The following is a 21755-nucleotide window of genomic DNA, read 5'->3' on the forward strand; positions in this document are numbered from 1 at the left end:
GCTTAGTAATGAAACAATACCCGCACACATGCACACTTATGTATATTTGTATGTATGTAAGTACTCATATTTAAGGGCGTACGCTACGTATACGTAATTATATGTAGCTGATAAGATTTAGTGTATGAGTTTTTCACTTTTATCGTTATTTGAATGTCCAGCGCGATTAATGGGCATAAATAATGTATATTTTTCAAATTCATTCACAATAATTAAACGCTTTCGTTGCGCAAATATTGGTTGAAACATTTTTATTGGCAGTCGAATTATGTTGCTGGCTATCTCCATAACGAATTCTCTTCAGACGGCTTATATGAATTACCCTAGCTATTTTGGTTTTTTTTTTTTCAGTCATACGCTCTTTTACTATTGGGAAGTCTGATGAATGATCTGCAGTTGCTTTATTTCTTAAATACAGTGGAACTTCTCTAACTCGAATCACTATAATCCTCAAAAAAAATTCGAGTTAGCGAGACTTCGAGTTATAGAATTTTCATTAAAACAATAGATTTATACACTGATTTATTTGTTTACTTCGTGAAAATTTTTATGGACATATGTTAAAACATGTATTCTGTAATTTTGTTTGTTGCATTTTGCTATGGTTTGGCTCTTGACGTCTGTATCCCACGACTTTGTTATATTATAAGTGTTATATCATATTTCTTGTTCGACTCCGTACGATATAGAAAGAGTCCTTTTAAAATTCTACCTCGATAGGAAAATTTAAAATTTTGTATTATGGCCTGACCAAAAAGTTCGAATTATGGAAGGAAATTCGTATGAAAGTTGCCTTCTATTGCCACTTCAAGAGTTTGAGTTATGGAATTCGAGTTAGGAAGGAAATTTGTATGAAATTTGGCTTCTAAACGCTATTGCCAATTCAAGTGTTCGAATTATGTAGATTTTCGAGTTAAAGAAGTTCGAGTTATGGAAGTTCCATTGTACTGCAATCAAATGCCGCTGGAGATAATTCAGAGTCTCATTTTCGACATCAAATGGTAGTTATTGCAACATCCCTCAGCTATTTCTACAATACAAACTGTTTTCTTATCATTTTTTCAAAACAAAACTGTGTCAAAAGTAAACTCCACACAATATTACCATAAATAAAGGGTAAAGGGTTTTTCAGTAGGCACGCAACAAAAGTAGACCGATAGAGACAGCAAACGACGCCATTTCTTTTCCCGCTCTTTTCACATCTCTCTTCTGTAAGGTTTGCCATTTCATTACTAAAATTAAAATTATTTACATTATTAAAAAACTACTGAAATTCGGAGTCAGTGGCCTTAACTTTAAGAGCGCTACGTCCACTTTATGGTCGTCATAATCGTCCTGTCAGAACGTCAACAATTGAACGTATAATTGAACAATTTGATTCCAAAGGCACAGTACAAAAGGTTCCCATACCAGATAAATAATTGCCCGTGGTGTCAAGAATATTACTGTCGCTAGCGCATCAATTGTGGAAGACCCAAATCAGTCTCTTATACGTCGTGCTCGAGCGTTGGGCGTCTCTGTGACGTTGTTGTGGCAATTTTTTCGAAAAGACTTTGGCCTGCAACCGTACAAGACCAAATTGATGCAAGAACTGAGAAGCTTGACCATCAGAATCGTTGTCTGTTCGTGAATTGTGCTGAGCAACAACTTGTAAATAATCGGGATTTTCTTCGAATCAAAATCATCTTCAGCGATGAGACTAATTTCTGGTTGAAAGGCTTCCTCAATAAGCAAATATACGTTATTGGCCTGGCAGTAATTCACACGTACTTCATGAGCCACCAGTGCATCACGAAAAAATTACGGTTTGGTGTGGTTTATGTGCCGGCGGCGTCATTGGTCCGTACCTCTTCCATGATGATCAAGACCGGCACGTTACTGTGAATGGGAATCGCTACCGCTGAAAGATAACCAAATATTTTTGACCCGAATTGTATGATATGGACTTGGACAATATGTGATTCCAACAGGACGGCGCCACAAGTCACACCGCGAATGTTGCAATCGATTTATTGAAAACCAAGTTTGGTGAACGTGTTATCTAACGAAATGGTCCAGTCGGTCGTGCGTTTTGACGCCGTTAGCGAGGATTGATGAACTTCGTACGAATATCGAACAGTATTGGCCGATTTATGCTTGAAAATCGTCGAAAATTGGGATCAGCGTCTGGACTTCTGCAGGTGTGCCCGTGATGGCCATACAAAAGAAATCGTTTTCAATACATAATGGCATCGATGTACTTCCACAGGAATAAATAATTTCATTGATATCCAAACCGTTTTTGTTTTATTTAAAAAAAAAAACTTATTATCTTATTGAAAACCCCTTTATGTATATATAGCTGTAAGCATATCGGTTTTAACCTAAATTAGATTTGTTTACATTTTATATGTAATTGCTTTCGTGTTATTGCTATTACTCAAGACTTGCAGAATAATAAATTGAAACTGTCAATATTTTTAATATGAAATGTCTGTCACCCGGCGACATGGAAGGTCTATGTACAACAGCAATTTACATACAAACTGAGCTCATATGTATATTAGGCCACACATAGATACCAGTGGCAATTACTATTCTTCCGGATAAACAAAAAGCAGATGAGTACATACATATCTAAGTATAATAAATGATTTATTTTCCCTTTTTCTGGAGCACGCATTTTGCAAGATTCATGATTAAATATCTTTCCCAATATTATACAAACGTAAAGACTAACTTTGGTAGTGTTGTATGGAGGATTTCAGAAGTAAAATTGATTGAAATAGTGATTACGACAGTTACTTAGAGTTACTGCAGTGCATTTGATAGAAAAAATCGTATCTTCACGAACGAAGGGAAGCGAAGGCTTTGTTTATAATAAAAAAATAATAATTCGTTTATAATTATACCCTGAACAGGGTATATTAAGTTTGTCACGAAGTTTGTAACACTCAGAAGGAAGCGGCGGAGGCCCTATAAAGTATATATATAAATGATCAGTACGTTGAACTGAGTCGATTCAGAAATGTCCGTCTGTCTGTCTGTCTGTATATATACGAACTAGTCCTTCAGTTTTTAAGATATCGTTTTGAAATTTTGCAGATGTTATTTCTATTCAAGAAGCTGCTCATTTGTCGGAACTGCCGATATCTGACCAATATATCATATAGCTGCCCTACAAACCGAAAGGTCGGAATCAATGGCTTGTATGGAAAATTTTCGCATTTGACGTGGTCTCTTCACGAAATTTGGTGTGAGTTATTGTTCATAGAAATAATTTAATTTCCGAAAAAAATTGTTCAGATCGGTTCACTATAGCATATAGCTGCCATACAAACTGAACGATCGGAATCAATGGCTTGTATGGAAAATTTTCGCATTTGACGTGGTATCTTCACGAAATTTGACATGGATTACTACTTAAGGTAATAATATAATCTCCGAAGAAATTGTTCAGATCGGTTAACTATATAACCTTAAAGTTTCTAGCAAACAACCCGGCTAAAAAGAATTAGTAAAATGTTTTCTTTCTTTTTTACTTACTTTTTCTTACGTCTTTAGATTTGCTTAGCCGCATAGTTACTAAAAGCAATGCACCTGTGAAGGGTATATTAGCTTCGGTACAGCCGAAGTTAACGTTTTTTCTTGTTTATATATTTCTTCAGTAACTCACTAAGCGAGTATAATGAAAATAGCGTCTATGCTAATTGCAATTTCTCACCGTCAAAAATTGTGTGTTATATTTACATTGTTATAGACCTGACATAGCTGATGCTTCCATCAAAATTCCTTAGAAGTAACTTCCTTTATACCATAAATTTAGAAACACAACATTTAAATGTTGACTGATTATTAAACTATTTTTCAATTACGAGTGAAGTGGCAAGGAATTCTCAAAAATAGGTTTGTCGTTATGTTTTTGTAAATGCAATTTGAATGTCGACAGAAATGTCCTTGGTACTTAATTTAAAACGCATTGCAGCACTGGTAGGCGAACATAAATTTTAGACTTTTTTTTTGCCATACACACTAGCATACAATTAGATTGCGGTATACATACATACATATATGTAAAATACATAACTAGCAATTTTGGCAGAATGTTGGATATGCAGCCAAAGACACTTTTGAGATTCGCGCTTAACTGCTGGGTACTACGTACATATGTATATCAGTAAGAAATATCTTTCCGTCACCACAACTCCTTTGCCGCTTTGTCTAAGCGAACGAAATTGTTTGCCAAGCTGTCTTCTCATTTATTAAAGTACTTTTAATGCAATTTTAATATTTTTTCTATCTAATGTACAATTATGCAAAAGTAATAAGTATACTATGTGTGAAGCCTAGCGCTTTATTTACACTGTCTTCATGTATATTTCCGCATTGAGTACCGTTTTTATAAGCAGTCAAAACAACTTTCAAAGCATTTTAACCAAATATTTTGACTGTGTATCTCTGACATGCCGATTTTCTGGGGACTTAGGTAGGCATGACTTACATAGGATTTTTAGGGTTTAACTACGCGATATCTTCGAAGTCTTTGCTAATAAAAGTTAGAGAATAGTGCAAATTTTTGCTATAGCCACTAGCAAGTACAAGTAATATAGACTTACCGAGTTGCAGTATCCATTGTTTATTTATAATCGTTGTTAACCAATATGGTAATCAGTAAAAATGTCAACCTGTAAATATAAAAAATTAAAAAGAATATTATATGTAAGAAAAATGTCCATTTCTATATTAATCCTATACATACATAAAAAGGTCCATCAGCCTTACGTAGAAGGCTATTAATAACATTTTTTGTCGAATAATACCAGGAAAAACCTCATAAATATGATCGATTATATCTAGCAAAAGTCAAACGTCAACTACTTATTTATCGAAACCCACTTATGGGTCAAAAACCATAGCTCAGGAACTACTCGACAGATTTCAATGATATTCGGTATATAATATTTTCTTGACACCCTGATGACAAGTGTGGAAAATGGATGAAATCGGTTCACAACCACGACAACTTCCCACATAACTCAATTTTGAATTCCATCTGATTCCTTCACTTTATAGGATATACATAAGGAACCAATGAAGATAGCAAAATAAAACTTTACACAAATACTGTATATGATCCGTGGCTTTACTTGTGAAAAAATTGTCGAGATCGGACTTTTCAATGCCAGGAATATCGAATATGAAGAACTCAGTGCCTTATGATAATTTTTCACCGAAAATATCGGTAAATCTTTCAGATCTCAATTTAATTCAGAGGAAATCGTTTTCTTCTAATAGTATGTCTCTGTACGATAGACCTTAGGTCGCAGTGCGATTCTCTAATAAATCTAATATAATGTCTCTGTACCAGAAATGGTTAAAATCGGGTCATAACTTCTCATAGCTCTCATATAGCTAATTATAGGATTTTCAAAAATACGATGAGCTATTAAAGCTCATAAATCGGTTAATATGTGAAATATCTTAGCCATATTAAGTGAGCATATACTCTCAGATATAATATACGTTGGAGATCTTAATAAAAATATAGCAATAAATTGCGAGAGTATAAAATATTCGTTTGCACCCGAACGTGCAATAGACGTGGAGTTCACTAACGCCGAAATTCGCGCTATTTTAAAGTTTTCCTTCGTTAAAGTCAAATCCGCTAGAGAAAGGTTCAGTGAGATTAATGGTGTTTTAGGGGATGGTACTCGAACTGCGGAGGAATGGTTTCGACGATTCAGAGCGGGTGAAAACGACACCATGAACAAGCCAGCCGGCGGAAGATCTGTGACGACGAATACCGATCAAATCATGGAAAACATTTAGTTAGACCGGCATGTGGCATCTCGTGGCATCGCCTAGTAGATGGGAGTTACCATCTGCAGAAGGTTGATGTTTGGGTGTCGCATGATTAGACGCAAAAAAACCTTCTGGACCGCACACTTCTGGACACACGCTTAATTCTACCATCTACTGCGAACAACTGGACCGCTTGAAGTAGGCGATCGACCAGAAGCGTCCAGAATTGGCCAATAGGAAGGGCCAGGAACGACGTCAGAGCACACATTTCGTTGATGACACTTTAGAAGCTACGGAAGCATCCGCCATATAGCCCGATTACCACCAGTTCCTGTCCATGGCGAACGGCCTTGGTGGTGTAAAGAGGTGGTCCTTTTATACCAAAATGGCCGCAATCGCAATCGTTTAAAAAAAGGCGAGCACATACTTTCGGTTTAACAATTTCAAGCATGAATTACAATTAGTTTATCCGAATCGGGGTCTTTCATATTAGGGGACGCAGGTCATATTCGATTTTCGGCACACTAAACCCACGCAATATATTCAAAGGTTTCATATGTATATACACACAAACATCTGCATACATGTGTAGATCGCATTATACACTGCAAGCTATTAAGACGGCAAACTGTGTGGCGACCATTTGTAGAAAAAACGCAATTGCATTTTGGAAGAATATGTCGCCACTGCTACTTAGAGGAGCTGGAGGTGTCACAGCTTGGTTGTACGACTGGAGAGGCGAGTTAAATGCAGTCAAAGCGGAATTTCGTAGGAGGACGACATCTAGTTCAACATCGCCCACTAACAAGTGTCATTACAGAAGGCGGGCGTGCATATATTTACATGCTCATATGGTTTACCTAACTTCTTTTTTTTTGAGCATGATTAGGACGATGAGCGTGTTTTAGGGTGCGATTGTACATGTGTTTTTCGTGTATGTATGTATGGACGAGTATGGAATGGCATGCACTGCAAGATTCCGCATCCATTTATTTCAAATCATTTTACGAGTTTTTCCGCTTGCTCGTGGCAGTGGCGGTGAGGGTGTGGCCGCTGCTGCGAAGGGTCACCACTTCAGGGCGCTCATTCGGAGAATGCTCCATCCACTTATATGCATCTTATATGAAATTCAAATTAACTTTTGAGTGAGTTGCAAGCGTAAAAGTTCTTAATTAAAAATTATTGTTGACATTTTTTTTTTGTTGCTGCGCCACAATTGCGCTCCTTGTCTTCTTCGTGCACTACCAAGTTTTCTACGTTTTGCTCTGATTTTTTCTCATCGCATTATTTCTTTGTTCTTTATGTTTTTAGTTAGTACTTTATACATAGTATTATTTATCATTCAAGAATGTTTCTTAAGGCATCTCCAAACGAATATATTGGATTAAGTAGAAATAATATCCCCCTAAGTAGAAATTATCACCCTAACATTTATGGCTCCAATTTCATAAAAGTGCCATAAGGCAGATATAAGTGCTTTTCTTTAAATCTATCTGAATCCAGTTACAACTCGACTCACTTTCCCAACGAAGTTTGATTGAAACCAACTCAGGCAACCCGATATAGTTTAGAACAACAGACACTATCTTAAGATAACAACCTTTTCAGACTTGGATGTGCTTTAATCTTTAGATATTGTGTTGAATACATATTTAGCTCTTGAACTCACTTAAACCGAGCTAACTTATTAGTTAAACCATGTTGATAGAGTGAGCAGCTATCGGTTGTTCTTGGTCACTGTCAATATTTTGTTTACAAAATAACATTTAGCTCTTGAACTCACTTAAACCGAGCTTACTTATTAGCTAAACCATGATGAAAGAGTGAGCAGCTATCGGTTGTTCTTGGTCACTGTCAATATTTTGTTTACAAAATAACATTTAGCTCTTGAACTCACTTAAACCGAGCTTACTTATTAGCTAAACCATGATGAAAGAGTGAACAGCTATCGGTTGTTCTTGGTCACTGTCAATATTTTGTTTACAAAACGTTAGGTTCGGCATATTTTACATTTTCTAGTTTGAATTTCATGTATGAAAATTTTATTTCATGCACAGTAATAATTTTAAGCCAATTTTAAGATCTAAGTAGCATAAGTTTCATAGCAAAAGGGCGTTGATATAATATTAAATTGCCAATAACTCCAAATGGAGTACACTTTAAGATTCCACCAACACATTTTACATGAAACGTAAAGCAATGCAGTAGGAAGGCACAACTGCTACAACAACAGCAACTGATAGCACAGCAACGACAACGCCAGATTGCAAAGCTTTAGTTTGACTGACTTGCCTGTTTGTCGGCTTCAATTCTTGTTAACGAAATAGCAAAGTTGGCAAAAAGTTTCTAAAATGAAAATACGAAATGAAATAAAAGAATTGAAACTTTGCAATGTGCATTCACTAACATTTTATTTCACTTTAGTTTTTTTTATTTTTAATATATTTTTAGCCCTTGCCACTGCTGCAAGTGCAGTCGAGTCGAAAATGCCCGCTCCTTTTGCTTTCCCCACATCCAACAATATTGTTTTCTTCTTATTACGTGCTCGGTTCGAATTCTATTTGGAACGCTTCAACTTCGATGGCAGTTTAATGAGTTTTTTATAGGATTCTATAGCGTTCGTGTTGCTCTTTGTGTTATCAAAAATAATTTGATAATTTTTTTTTTGAATGCAACCTGCAACTGTAGTTAAGCGCACCTTACAAACATGTTCAGCGTTTTAATTTTCAACAAAGAAAAGGAAGCAATTTATTGTCGTTAATCATTCAAATCCTCTTCATTGTTTTGTAAATACAATTATATCTTTATGGTAAGAATACTCTCATTCAGCTCTTCAAATACTCTTTCATTCAATTTTTAAAGATTTTCTCTTTCAAATATTGTCCACGGCTAGTGTCAGATGGTCCATCCGTTGAGTCCAATATTCGATGACTCGTTCGAACATTACTGGTAACTGGCGAATGACACGCGTGTTGTTCTGCTCCAAAGCCTGAATCGAAGCTGGATTGTCCGTATAGACTTTAGACTTTACATATCTCCACAGAAAAAAGTCTAACGGTGTGTTATCGTATGATCTTGATGCCGGCCCAATCGACCGGCCAAAAACATGAAATTATTATCTGCTCACCGAAGCCTTCTCTCAATAAACCCATTAATTGATGCGATGTGTCGAAAGCGGCGCCGTCTTGTTGAAACCAAGTGTCGCTGAGATTACGAGCTTCAATTTCAGGCAACAAATAGTCGGTTATTATGGCGCTCTAACGGTCGCCATTGATTGTCGTTCTCACTGACATCATTTTTGTTGAAATATGTAGCGATGCGTCCAGCGGTCCATAAACCACATCACACCGTTGTTTTTTCTGGATGAAATGGCAGCTCTTCGTCCCAAATGCGGGAAGTTTGTTTGTTTACATACCCATTGAGCCAGAAATGGACCTAATCGCTAAACAGAATTTGGCTCAAAAACGTCGGATTTTCTTGGAACTTTTCGAGAGCTCTTGGAATGAAGCGAAGTCGCTTGGGATCGTCAAGCGGCTTCATTTATTGCACAAGTTGTCTTTTTGTGCTGCCTTTCAATATAAGATCTCAATGTAAAATGCGCCAAGTCGTTCCATACATCAGTCCGACACTGCTCTCTCTATACTACACTAAGCGCTGGCTGCTATATTATCTTCACTGCGTGCTGGACGTGGCCTATTCGTACGAATTTTATCCAGTAATGAATGCAGGGTCTCAAGATGGGCGATGGTGTTGCGAAAAAGGTATACGTACTTCTAAAAATCTGGCAAGGAAACTTCTAATAATATTAACGAAGCCCAAAGTGAAAATATTCTGTAAAATTCGGTTTCACATTTCAGGCACTGTTCAGTTAAGTTATCCTTGTTGCGAATTCACGTCTTACTAATTTTATAGTTTTCCTACAATTCAACTGGGTAAACAAGCATTTTAGTTCGCTCCTCTATAGAGCTACTCTCGCCGCACTCCACGAAATGTTCATCATGTTCTCCCACCCCTTGGCAGCCACCTGCACCAGCCACCAACATTGAAGTGCGATGAAAGAGCCAGCGTGACTATTACTTAATATGCAGAAAACAGTGTTGTGGCAGTGAGTGAGCCGGCAACGCCTGTGGGGCGGTATAATGCAACCAAGCGCAAACTGAGCGCAAGTGGCGGCAGGGCGAGAATGTTTGTTTTCGTAATCGTGGAAAGTTAAAGCAAACTGTGGTGCAGAGCGTCGCAGTCGGAAGTGGCTAGCATGTTGTTGGGCGGGGAGGGGTTATAATGTGGGAGTTTTTCACATGCTAACGGCACTTGAATGGAAAACAAGACGAAATTGGCATAATTTACATGACAACGGCTACACTAACAATAACAATAAAATTAACAACAACAACAAAAACAATAACAACGACAGCATATGGCATGCAAGTAACTGCAGTGAGTGAGTGAGTGAATACACACACACAAACAAACACATATGAATGCTTGTTGGTGACTTACAAACTTTTTATTGTTTGCGCAAACAGAATTCAAAAATGCAGAACTCGACGATTGCTGTTCTCATATGTTTTGCGAATCAAAGTACACATACACATACACAAACACATTTACATACGAGTGTGTTCATATACATAAGTGTGGCAAGCGTTGCTTATATGGCACGTTTGAGAATATACATATGTGTAAGTGCATTTCCATACACGGAGGATATCTGATTATATCATAAGCAACGTTTTGGTGTTTACACGTGTCTGGATGTGTGTGTGTGTGTTTGTGTGGGTTGCGCAGTTGGTTGTGTTTGCGGTTTTCCGAGTACTGTAGGTGTCGCCGTTGAATAGCGGTCTGCTTGTGTATGTGTGTGTCCGTAAGAAATGTGTAGAGAGAGAGAGCCGGAGAGCGCTACGAGTGCATACAGCGGCAACCGCAATGTGTAACGTTGTTGACATCGACGCAATTTGCATGCCAACTAGTCAAAGTTGCAACAGCAGCATTTACACCAATAGTAATAACGGGTCGCAGTACATTGCAACCGGTGTGGGGTATTGCTCTTCAAAGGTATTTTAAAGATTTAAATGCTTACAAATGAATATTATTTTCATGCTATGGTTTGCTAAAGTTTCAAGTCAAGAGAATTTATAAAACTACAATAAGGTGATATTCTAACACAAAAACCAAAAAAGGAATAGAAACAAAAATTTATATAGTTCAAAAATATTAATATCTACTCGCATACAAATTGAAAATATTAAAAATTAAAAAAATAAATTAAATACAGTTGAACTTCCCTTAACTTGAATCACAATAATCCACAAAAAATCTTCGAGTTAGAGAGACTTCCGAGTTGCTGAATGTTATGTATAGTAAAAAAGTCAAATTTCAGTTCTCTCTCTTGAATTGGCTTGAGTTATGGAGAGCTTCGAGTTAAAGACGTTCGAGTTATGGAAGTTCAACTGTATGTGAAACCTGTTAAATAATTAATATTAGGTACCTTATACAGTGGATAGATATGATGCACTCTGCCATCCAGTTTTAAATAAGTTCCCATTATTTAGATTGTATCAGTTTTGTACGGCGAGTTCAGCATTTTGTCACTGTAAGAACGGGAAAAATATAAAAAATAATATTTTTTATTTATAGATTTTCATTATAATATTCAAAGAATATATAAATAAATATCAATCGCTAAGGAAAAAATAATATTAGGTCTACAACTTTGCTTCCGGCGTTTTCCAATAGATGTCTCTAGGGTAAAGCAATGGTCGATTAAATCGATTAAATCGTTTTATATCGATCTTGGACATTTGTGTCAACATTCACCGAACAAAATATTTGTAGAGATCTGTTTGCATCCCAAACTTATTCTCAAAACTGAAAATGTCACTTTTTGAGCCGAATTCTCGACATTTGCGGGAAATTTTGCTTTTCTTTTTTAATTCCAAGAAAAGTGCGGCTGAGGCTCATCGCATTTGTAACCGTTTTTATACAAAAAAAACTTAAATTTACAAAAAAAAAATAAATGGCGGAAGCAAATTTGTAGACCTAATATATTCAGCAAATATAAGTAAATTTTTATGAATTTAGTTTTCTAGTTAAATAGACGTATCAATGAAATATCAAAATATATATCAAAATATTTCCTTAAAGAAAATAATTTCAATATGCAAAGACTAAACATTATTTCTATAACTTATCATTTCATATACAAAATGAAGGCTTCTAAATCATCAAATGCAATGCGAATGCAAATTGCCTACACCTGCACTTGACATGCAGTCATAAACCAGGGCGGATTCGCCTTAACCCTCTCACGCCCGAATTAAAATGGGCGGAGCTACAATTTTTTTTAGAACAAATATACATATATTAGTCTAAACTCAAATATGAAGTGTTAAAAATTTCAAAGTCCTTTATATCCTGGTTCGTTGCCTTTACGCTTTTCTCATGACTAATTTTTAAATAACTCTCTTATCTTTATTTATTTATATAGTTCACTTGGTTTCTCTCTACAAGTCGCTTATCATTCTCGTCCTGCTTTATGGTGCAGAAGCTTGGACGATGTCAACACCAGATGAGACGACACTAGGAGCTTTCGAGAGAAGAGTTTTTTGAAGATTTATGGTCCTCAGAACGTTGGCAACGGCGAATACCGCAGACGATGGAACGATGAGCTGTACGAGTTTTACGACGACATTGACATAGTTCAGCGAATAAAAAGACAGCGGCTACGCTGGCTAGATCGTGTTGTCCGAATGGACGAAAACACTCCAGCTCTGAAAGTGTTCGATGCAGTATCCGCCGGAGGAAGCCGAGGAGGGACCAGGTGGAGAGCGACCTGGTTACACTTGGAATATCCAACTGGCGCCGAACTACGATCGATTCGGCTATAACCGGCTAAACAGTTTAACGCCAATCACATACATTTCACTTGGTTTTGAAATTAAACAATTATTTGTTATGTTTTTGAACACTTTTGGCAACATTGGTCATGAAAGGGTTAATACCTTTCGAATTATAATCAGTCTTTGGTTTTCGCCGCTCAAACAGCGCGACTAGATAAGGATATCATTAGTTCTTTTGCACTTCTAAATGGATCTTGGCTAACTTCTCATAAAACAGATCGCGCTTCTCGTTCAGTTAAAGTAGTGTCGCACCCTTCTCGACTCTTGTTTTCTAGTCTAATCTCTTAATAATGCCGTGGACAGTCGATTTATTTATTTTGTTCTAATTCAGCGATTTATCTTGCCTTCCAAATGCAACTTCACTACTCGTTGTCTCGATTTAATCGTAGCTTGCTCCCTTTGGAGCCATTTTAATATTTTTTTAAAATATTTATTGCTGCATATACTTGTTACAGCTGATATTGACATACGGAATTCAATTCTGTGAGCAAAAAAACCAAAATTAAATTTTCTATTGAGTTTTAGTTTTGTTTAAAAAAATTTCCTTATTTTAGTGTTTCACAAAAGTAAATAGAGTTATGGAATGAAATACAAAATTTTTATTAAATTATTAGTAAGGTAAAACCAGAATTATGATGAAATGAGATAAAAGTTTAGCTATGGTTAATATATGGTTAGTTATATGGCACAATTACTTTAGTAAAAGTGACGGGCACATAACTCTCGTAGTAAAAAGATCTATTTTATGCCGGTATTCTGCATACAGGTTCAAGAGAGTTCTAATAGAGACTCATCTGTGGTGAAATCTATTTAATAACCTTGTTGGTATTCTAGAGCAATATCAGTCTCTAATGTGTGATTTGTGTTTAAACCAGGTCACAAAAAGAGCGGAAAAAATGGGAAATGCAGTTGGGTTATTCCGATTTTTCATATTTACTTAACAATTGATTGAGATAAAATACGTATCTTACTCATTTATTATAAAATACTTCGGTATTATTTTTCAATAATTATACTATCCAATTATTTACGAGAATTTTTTCTTACTTGACCGATCTCTAAGGTGAGTTACTGAAATTAATATATTTTTTTTTAATTATAAATTTTTTTAGCCGACAATGACTCGCAAATGGCAATTGGCGCATTAAATTAAACCATTCCAAATCAATGCACGTAGACTTTACTTAAAAAAAAAACCATCATACCATCCCATTTATATAAATGATACTCCTATATCTCATCACAGTAATGCTAAGTACCTAGGAATCATCCTAGATGCTAGGCTTCGCTGGAAAGAGCATGTCAAGAAAAAAAGGTGTGAGCTTGATTTAAAATTTGCTAAGTTTTACCACCTGGTCGGTAGGAGATCCACGCTTTCAATCGCAAGCTTTTGCTCAAGTCAAAACTGTATTGCCTGCGCTTCCAAAATAAGGTACTAAGAAGTATAGTTAATGCTCCTTGGTATGTTAGATCTGCTGACCTTCACCGTGATCTTGGTGTGAATTCAGTAGTAAACAAAATAACCAAACTTGCAAAGACTCACGAAATGAGGCGAGGCATCCAGACTCATCGGTACTGCTGAACGAGAAAACCGACTGAAACGTAAGAAGCCTTCAGACTTAGCAAGGCAACTGTAGCAGCAAATGAATTTCTCTAACATTTAGCTTTTAATTATTATTTTCAACTTATTAGAATTGAATTGTTGTTAGTATATAATCATTGTATACTAGGTACAATTGTAATAAAAAAAAAATGACTCGCAAATTGAACTTTTATGAACGCTATACTTTTTGCTATCTCTCTTTGTGGTTTTATATCAGAAAATTAAATTATTCATTGCTTTCAGAACTCGAAACTGAATATTCTATAAGTTACATACTACAATTAATAACTAATAATAAAATCTTTTAAAGAAGAGATTTGGTTCAATCTCCAGAAAAAGTTTGATTTTGCCGTACAGCGCAATCAATGGTAAATGTTACGTATACGACACGGTATTTCATAAATCGCCATCTTCAAGCAGCATTCATATTGTGGTAATTAACAAATAATTATTGATTATCAATCAAATGTAAAAAGGGTATAACGCAACAAAATCAACAGATAAACTAACCAAATAATTGGCTTTTTTTGTATAATTTGTTCGAAGTGCCATACACCATGTAATGCAAAACACTAGCAACTGTTCAACTAATTTAATTTTCAAATGATAAATATATATCTATATGTATGTACATAAATGTCTGTATGTAATTTGGTAGTTTTTTTTTTTGTTGAATCCATTCAATTTGGATATGAACTAGAACACAATTTTGTTTTGTAATGTATTGTGTACTTAGATGAGCGTGAAATTGAAATGGATTTTCTATATGATTTGATATGTAGCTGTCATGTAGCGATTGAAACGTCAACAACAGGAATATATTTGTATGTACAAGGCGATTTCAATTCAATGACTCTATTGTCAACATATACACGCACACACTTCTTTTATTTAATAATGTCTTTATTATGCCGAAAAGCCGAAAATATTTCACAAATTTAAAGTGTTGAAACACTCTATGCAAGTAAGTATTTCAGTCTCGTTTTTTTTTTTTTTTTTTTTTTAATAACAATAATTTGAGGTTAGTACGCATCGGGGGCTTTGGAATTTGCAACGACATTTGAAATATGTATGTTTTCTTTGAATATTTTGGTGAAAACTTTTCCAAATTCTATTGATCAATATTTAGGGTTATGCTGGTATCCCTTTGTAAATACTTATAATATATGTATATAGTAAATGGTATATATGTAACTGTCTCCATTGTGCGTAACTATTTGGCATAAATTTTGCATCTGCGGTTGGCAGCTCATTGCGTTTGCGAATAAACCGCTGTTTAATGGCTTAACCCAACTACTGGAACAACGGCATCCAACTGTGCGGTTATCTATGCGTGTGCATTTTTATATATTGACACCAGAGCGCACACACAACAAAATATTGGCTTATATACACCAAAATGTATACAACTAAATATGCAGTTTGAATGCGACCTAGTCACCAGTAATTTACAAAAGAGGTTTCTCTAGTTGTACAGTAATCTCTAACAATCAGTTATGTATATCTCGCTACTTTCTGTGTAATAACCTTCACGGTATATTCGATTGGAGACAAGTTTCAGTTATCCTTATATTTCTGAAAGAAATTGTATATACATATCTGCAATATCTTATTTGAATCACATTACTCTGTTGAGGTAATGCAATTTTGGTCTTGACTCCGCTGAAGTTTAGGCAAGGAGTTTTTAGCCTCTTTTGGCTGACTGGGCGATTTCGAGAGATAACACGTTCACCAAACTAGGTCTTCAATAAATCGATTATGCCATTCGCTGTGTGGCTTGTGGCGACGCTCTGTTGGAACCACATATTGTCCAAGTCCATATCATCCAATTCGATCCAAAAATATGCGGTTATCATTAAGCGGTAGCGATTTTCATTCAAAGGAACGCGCCGGTCTTAATCAGCACGTAAGAAGTACGGCCCAATGACGCCGTAGGTACATAAACCGCAACAAATCGTAATTTTTCGGGATGCAATGGTGACTCGTGGAGTACTCGTGGATTGCTGCCTGGCCAATAACGCATATTTTTCTTCTTGACGAAGCCATTCAGTCAGAGATGAGCTGATGGCATATGATGATTTTTCGATGAATATCCGATTCATTGTCAAGTTGTTGCTCAGCCCAATTCACGAGCATACGACGATTTTGGTGGTCAAGCGGTTTCAGTTCTTGGGTCAATTTGATCTTGTAAGGTTGTTGGCCATGATCTTTTCGCAAAATTCGCCACAATGACGTCACGGAGATACAAAACGCTCGAGAACGACGTGTGAGAGACCGACTTGGGTCTTCCTCAATTGATGCGCTAGTGGCAGCAATATTCTCGACACCTCGGGCACTTCTTTGTCTCACTGGCACGGGAGCATTTTGTATTGTGCTTGTGGATTCAAATTTGTCTACTAGATGCTCAATTGTTGAACTGACAGGATGATTATGACGACCATAATTGGACGTTGAGGTCACGGACTCCGAATTTTAATAATTTCAACTCGTTGTTGGATCATGATCCTTACTGAAGAGAAATGTCAAAAGAGCGAGAAATAATATGTCGTCGTTTGCTGTCCCTATCGGTCTACTTTTGTAGCGTCCTATTGAAAAACCCTTTATTCCGCTGTCCAGATTTGAAAAGACTATATTTGAAATATCTTTAATCCAATACCTTCAGTCATTCAGGCGAAGTAGCTGGAATCGCTATTTACCTCCTCAGCATTTTTGTGATAGATTCAAGTCGTTTTGTCGATATACTATATAAGAGTGTTTTCACTATTTTGAGGACATATAAGAGAGTTTTCACTATTGCAAAGAACCACATATGGGTTTTAATACTGCTCAATATTGCTCAACCACTTCTGAGCAGACATATTTTCCTTTGGACTATTCAAGCGAGTGCTTTTAAACCCCACAAAAATGTATAACCGTCTAGTGGTTTTAAGCAGCTATAGTAATAACGGTACTATATTTTTTTGATATACAGTGCTGTTATGAAAAACATATTGTATGTATGTATGTGATTGGCGTTGCAACCGTTTAGCCGGTTATAGCCGAATCGACGATAGTGCGCCACCTCTTTCTCTCTCAAAAACATATTAAATACATTAAATTGCGCATGCAAACTTATTTAAAACAAACAATCTTTACTAAAGGGTGATTTTTTAAGAGCTTGATAACTTTTTAAAAAAAAAAACGCATAAAATTTGCAAAATATCATCGGTTCTTTATTTGAAACGTTAGATTGGTTCATGACATTTACTTTTTGAAGATAATTTCATTTAAATGTTGACCGCGGCTGCGTCTTAGGTGGTCCATTCGGAAAGTCCAATTTTGGGCAACTTTTTCGAGCATTTCGGCCGGAATAGCCCGAATTTCTTCGGAAATGTTGTCTTCCAAAGCTGGAATAGTTGCTGGCTTATTTCTGTAGACTTTAGACTTGACGTAGCCCCACAAAAAATAGTCTAAAGGCGTTAAATCGCATGATCTTGGTGGCCAACTTACGGGTCCATTTCTTGAGATGAATTGTTCTCCGAAGTTTTCCCTCAAAATGGCCATAGAATCGCGAGCTGTGTGGCATGTAGCGCCATCTTGTTGAAACCACATGTCAACCAAGTTCAGTTCTTCCATTTTTGGCAACAAAAAGTTTGTTAGCATCGAACGATAGCGATCGCCATTCACCGTAACGTTGCGTCCAACAGCATCTTTGAAAAAATACGGTCCAATGATTCCACCAGCGTACAAACCACACCAAACAGTGCATTTTTCGGGATGCATGGGCAGTTCTTGAACGGCTTCTGGTTGCTCTTCACCCCAAATGCGGCAATTTTGCTTATTTACGTAGCCATTCAACCAGAAATGAGCCTCATCGCTGAACAAAATTTGTCGATAAAAAAGCGGATTTTCTGCCAACTTTTCTAGGGCCCATTCACTGAAAATTCGACGTTGTGGCAGATCGTTCGGCTTCAGTTCTTGCACGAGCTGTATTTTATACGGTTTTACACCAAGATCTTTGCGTAAAATCTTCCATGTGGTCGAATAACACAAACCCAATTGCTGCGAACGGCGACGAATCGACATTTCACGGTCTTCAGCCACACTCTCAGAAACAGACGCAATATTCTCTTCTGTACGCACTGTACGCATTCGTGTGGTTGGTTTAATGTCCAATAAAGTAAACTGAGTGCGAAACTTGGTCACAATCGCATTAATTGTTTGCTCACTTGGTCGATTATGTAGACCATAAATCGGACGTAAAGCGCGAAACATATTTCGAACCGAACACTGATTTTGGTAATAAAATTCAATGATTTGCAAGCGTTGCTCGTTAGTAAGTCTATTCATGATGAAATGTCAAAGCATACTGAGCATCTTTCTCTTTGACACCATGTCTGAAATCCCACGTGATCTGTCAAATACTAATGCATGAAAATCCTAACCTCAAAAAAATCACCCGTTACTACCAAAGCTATTCTCTACTCATGCCAGACATATGCAATTGGTTTTATCTTTTATCATGGCTTTTGTACGATATTATTGTTTATGCTACGGTAGAGCTGTGGTAAAGGGCCAAAAGTCAAACTGTGGTTAGTGCAGTGCAAACCAATATTGGCAATAAACACACTGTGGCAATGCATTTGCACAGCCGGAATACATACCTGCAGATAAAATATTTATTTAAGTATCATTTCAGTATCCACAAAATGTGTAACTGAATGAGCTTATTATCGGTGTAGGAAATTGTGACCATTTAATATAAAATTACATTTAATTTAATTTCAATTTAATTTTGTAAAATGCGGGCTCTGCATGCAAGTTACTTATAATGTATATCGCAATTGCTGTCACAGTTGTTTTATGAAATGGCCATATAAAAGAGCAAGAGCTCTCATAACGCTCATACTAGGACACCCACTCCTACACTCTTACATATGTATATATATATATTCGTTATTACCAACAAAAAATTAATAATTTCAGCAATAAAATTAGGTTCTGACTACTGTGGTCACTCTTCGAAAGCAAAGTGTAATGAAGAGTCTGAAATTAAATCGTCAATTTGCACACTAGCAACATAGGATTTCACTTGAGCGGATATAATGCGGAAACATAACTAATTTTCGAAAATATGAAATATTCTAATAATTTTACTCTGAATTAAAGCATGCAAATAAGGAATATTAACCCTTTCATGCCCAATGTTGCTGGTTTTATTTTAAAACAAAGTGAACTATATAAATAAATATAAATAAGAGACTGTAGTTCCGTCCATTTTAAATATTGGAGTAACGATATAGGGTGGTAGTAAGGGATAAGGAACTCCAATATGAGGTTAGGTTAAAGGGCTGATCTCTGCGCAACAGGAGATCCCACTTGGACAGCTAGAAACAGGCCTCAAAATGGATGCCCTGAGCCTTTAACGAATTTGTAAAGGCTACTAATGTATAATCGGGTGAGTTCGACTGGTTCTCCGAAGTTCGACCTGTCAAGATGTTTCTAGCGAAAGTTGGACAATGAAGTAGAAAGTGGGTTGATGTCTCTTCCATTCAGCTTTGGCAATTTGCAGCCGTCAGGATATTTAGACTCACTGCATCGGGCAGTGTCCAGTAAAGACTCCTTTCATTACGGCGAACTGAATCTTGCTAAGAGGAAATAGCTCAATGGATCTCCAGCGCTCCACATTAGACCAGAATTATGTCGTAGTCGCCCTGGTACTGGTCGTACTCCAATGCCTACAGTGTTCTTTCGACAACCTCTCATCCAACGCGAACAGGTAGGAGGATAGTGAGGTATCAGCTTGTTGCCAATCTGATGATTACGCGCAAGCTCATCAGTTTTACAGTTCCCAGCGATACCGCTATGGCCTGGGACCCAAAGCAGTCTTATATTAAAGTAGCTAAAAGTTATTGATAGAGTGGTTGTCTAACTTTGAGCGCACAGTCAGCGAGTACCTGACCCGGATTTATCTAATGCATCTTTTATGGCAGTCACCTTCCCTTGAAAAAACCTGCAGTAATCTAACGGCCTAAAGCTGTACTTGATGTCAAGCTCTTCGCCAAAGGCTCATCCTTCAACTTTCCTTAAACTTAGATCCATCTGAGAAAAAGTTCTCCACCGGCGTTCGTAGGAATGCGAACATTTCGTTAATGGCTACTAATGGTGTACTCTCTTATTGGCCAAAGCAGGCCTTTTCTGGATGATTGCTTTCTACAGCCCATTCAATGGCTATATTTGAAGAAAGGCTTTGCTGGTCTCGCGTGCTTAAACAATACCGAGTCAAGTAATCAAAATATGTTCAACAGATTTTTTTTGATATGAAATCTTTTATCTCCAACGCGAGATAAAGATTACTAAACTCAACTAAAACAAATACAGGAAAATAATGTATTTCCTTTTACTGGACAGTACTTCCCATTACTGCTTAAGCTCATAAATCAGCCTGTGGAAGCGCAGAGAAGTTTTATTTTGCTTAATGTTTTAGAATACCAGTTTGTATTATATAGAAACGGAAGAGGATTTGAATTAGCGTATTGAAGTTGCTGCGTTCCGTTTTCATCAAGTGCTCAGTGCATCTTTCAAAACCAGCACAACTTAATTTAGCCCCCCCACATCATGGACTTGCGAATGTCACGTTTGTGCGAGAAAATATGAAAGAAGACTGCAAAACTGCTATCGCTTCCTCTTCATTTTATGGCAAACTTTCAAGTGCGCACAAACACACACAATACCGCTACACTCCAAGACGCCGTTGCTAAGTTCATTTTGTGTCTGTGCACAAGCTGCGCCCCTTGTACGCCATGAATGGCAGGAACTACAAATGCACTGGATCCTAGACGAACGAGTGAGCAAAGTGTATGCACTTTATAGCACCTAAAAACTGCTGCTGCAAATCCATTGTTCGCGTTTGTGTGTTGTTGTACCCAATTGAAAGAATGAAATATGCTAAGGCAGCCAATGGATTGAGGGTTACTGCCTGCATGGCGATGAAGAGAAGTGATATGAAGATAAATATAAAAGGGCAAAGAAATGACGACAATGTATGCTAAGGAAAACTTGTGAAAATGGCGCCGGCAATAGCGATATTAGTGGAGAGGAGTACACTTGTAAAGCAGCCGCATAAGCTGATCAATTAGTACGCATCAATGAGCACAACACTCAATTTTGCTCACTATGGCATAAGACGGTCGGCGCCATTACGAATACGTACAGTTAGTGGGGCACTCATGCACGCACACAGCACACAGCACTCGCCACTTGGTACTTTATTATAATGTCAAAATATCGAGGTTTGAGTTCACGTGATTGCTAAAGGGATATACATATGTACCACTCGTTGGGTGGATGAAAGGCAAGCAACCAGCAGTTTTCAATAAGTTAAATTAAGTATTCCATATGAACTCGTAGTTTAGTTAATACAGATGTAGGTATACTCGTACTTGTATATTCTTGATTTCATAAGTAATGCAAGAACTGGGGAAAGCATGCGT

The 21755-nt window shown here is 36.8% G+C and overlaps 1 long non-coding RNA gene across 1 annotated transcript in view; it reads right to left on the reverse strand.

The window, feature by feature from the left end:
• LOC128922832 (uncharacterized) overlaps nt 1-21755 on the reverse strand; it is a 62373-nt gene that overhangs the window by 17877 nt on the left and 22741 nt on the right. Inside the window, exons 3-4 of the long non-coding RNA XR_008472019.1 lie at nt 11270-11372; nt 4596-4664 (exon numbers count right to left, since the gene is read on the reverse strand). This is a non-coding gene — a long non-coding RNA (uncharacterized LOC128922832). The remainder of the gene's footprint in view (nt 1-4595; nt 4665-11269; nt 11373-21755) is intronic.

This window comes from Zeugodacus cucurbitae, chromosome 6 (assembly GCF_028554725.1).
Source record: "Zeugodacus cucurbitae isolate PBARC_wt_2022May chromosome 6, idZeuCucr1.2, whole genome shotgun sequence".
Lineage (NCBI taxonomy): Eukaryota > Metazoa > Arthropoda > Insecta > Diptera > Tephritidae > Zeugodacus > Zeugodacus cucurbitae.